Source organism: Solanum dulcamara, chromosome 10, assembly GCF_947179165.1.
Source record: "Solanum dulcamara chromosome 10, daSolDulc1.2, whole genome shotgun sequence".
Taxonomy (NCBI): Eukaryota; Viridiplantae; Streptophyta; class Magnoliopsida; order Solanales; family Solanaceae; genus Solanum; species Solanum dulcamara.
Genome location: NC_077246.1, coordinates 33464820 through 33466887, shown reverse-complemented (window position 1 = coordinate 33466887; position 2068 = coordinate 33464820). Strand labels below are relative to the sequence as shown.

General features: G+C 39.7%; 1 pseudogene; it reads left to right on the top strand.

Moving 5' to 3' along the window:
- The first annotated feature begins 815 nt into the window (after positions 1-815).
- On the top strand, positions 816-935 carry LOC129871791 (5S ribosomal RNA; annotated as a pseudogene).
- Positions 936-2068: the final 1133 nt, after the last annotated feature.

The following is a 2068-nucleotide window of genomic DNA, read 5'->3' as shown; positions in this document are numbered from 1 at the left end:
CATCGACCCATCCAATAGGGGACTTACATGTCTTGCTCTACCAGTCTTGTACGGGGCCATTGGGATACTAGAGTAGTAATTATTATTGTAGGCAACTTGATAAGTGATAGATAATCATCCCAGCTATTTGGGAAGTTAACAACTCTAGCTCATGACATATCTTCTAGCGTTTAAGTGGTATGATTTAGCCTGGTCATCAGGTTTGAGGGTCAAGTAGTGTACGAAGACTTATCTATCTTTCCAGTTTTTTTGCGGACTGATCCTCGGTAGTTAACTATAACTTGGGCTCCTTCGCCTGGGATAATAGCTATAGGGACTCCGTAAGGTCCTACTAAACTTTTACCCTATAATTTTACACCTTCTCGGCTGAGTAAGTAGCCTTTGATCGATGGAGCAGGGGCTAATATCGTTAATCCATAAGTAACATTCCCTTCAGAGTCATCTGGCACTGGAGTGAGAAGTAAGTCTTGTAGCCCTGGTCATATTGTGGAATTTTTGACCTCACGTATTAGTTCCTATCTTCCGTAAATTACATTAACTAGTACCCCTACTTTTTGGCTTTTGATTTTTTTCCCGCTACCAAGTCATGTCGAAATTCTCTCGCCCACTAGCCCGTATAGCCATTCTGTGGTTTGCTTCTCATTAACCGATACTATGTTGAAGAGCTATGGTATTCGAGTGCGTCATCAGTTAGCAATTAGCTATTCCTTCTTGTCTTGCTTAAATCCGTTTAACAATACCCTCAACGTAATTTATAATACTCTAGGAACATAATCTCATGTCATTTGTGTGCTGCTAGTTCAGATTCTTCCATCTCGCGCGACCACACCCGCATTATCGCACTAAATTCCACTAGAATTTAGAAGTTCAGTGTGCTTGGGTGAGAGAAATACTGGGATGGGTGACCTCCTTGGGAAGTCCTCATGTCGCGTTTCCTGGTAATCCTTGCAATAATGTTCGGGGAACTCAACTTAGACCACGATTTATCTTAGTGTCGTCTCACCAGTATTTATTTATTGCCTTGCCCTTTCCTCTATTAACTGGCAACCGATATAGGGGTAGATCTTTAGTTCCACTACGACCGTGTCCCTTTTTGGTCATTTTGGTTTAACTCCTCTTATTGTATTAACCTCTTTTTGTACCCACCCATTCATTAGGGTTGGCTACTGAGTAGCGCTAAAGCTCGTTCATATAGTGACCTTTAAAGCCACTTGAGTTCTGTCTATCATTAGATGGCATAGTTTAAAGGAATTTGACATATAAGCTTGCCAATCCTATAGTAACCAGCTAATCCTGTCCATCTTATTTAAACCATTTCACAATTTTTCCTTACCCCTGCTTGTAACCTTTTTAACACATTCTCGTGTCATTTTTTACCTTTACGGGAATATGAGAAAGTGCAAGAAATACCTTGTCGCACTCCTTTCTATTTCCTTATTTACTCCTGGCACATCTTATCTCCTACCATAGGAGTCTGGCTATTTCTTTTCCTTGGTTGTTTAACTATTGCAATATCATTTGCGACCAACTCTACAGCCAACATTTGGCTTTTGATCTAACATGCTGTCATTATCCTTCGTAGTGTCCCTTTAGTTATTCGATGTCCTTTCATTACTATATTCTTTTGATTTTATACGTGCCCATCCTCTAGTGTTATATCGTTCAGAGTCTCGTCAAAACTTCTTAACGCTATCTTACACACTATTCTGACTTCTATCCAATTACTAGTAGCTTCCATATCTTTCTAACTTGGTTCAACAAAGGATCTTATTGTAGTATACACACCCGTCTCAAGCATGTTGCCCAATCAATTGCCTTCATCTTACCCTTGCAGTTTTCTCACTTGTTTCCCCCTTTAGAGGGTACTTATACCTGTATTTGCTTATACCTTGCTCTATGTCTTTATGTCCATTCTCCATTTTATCAAATCTCTTTCCCCAATCTACTTGGTATTGCATCATGTCCCCATCTTTCTATATATTTCATAACCTGATTATCCGCTTACGAAATCTTGGCTAAATTATGAAATAATGAGAACCTTTCTATGCATACGGTGACGTCTCATCTA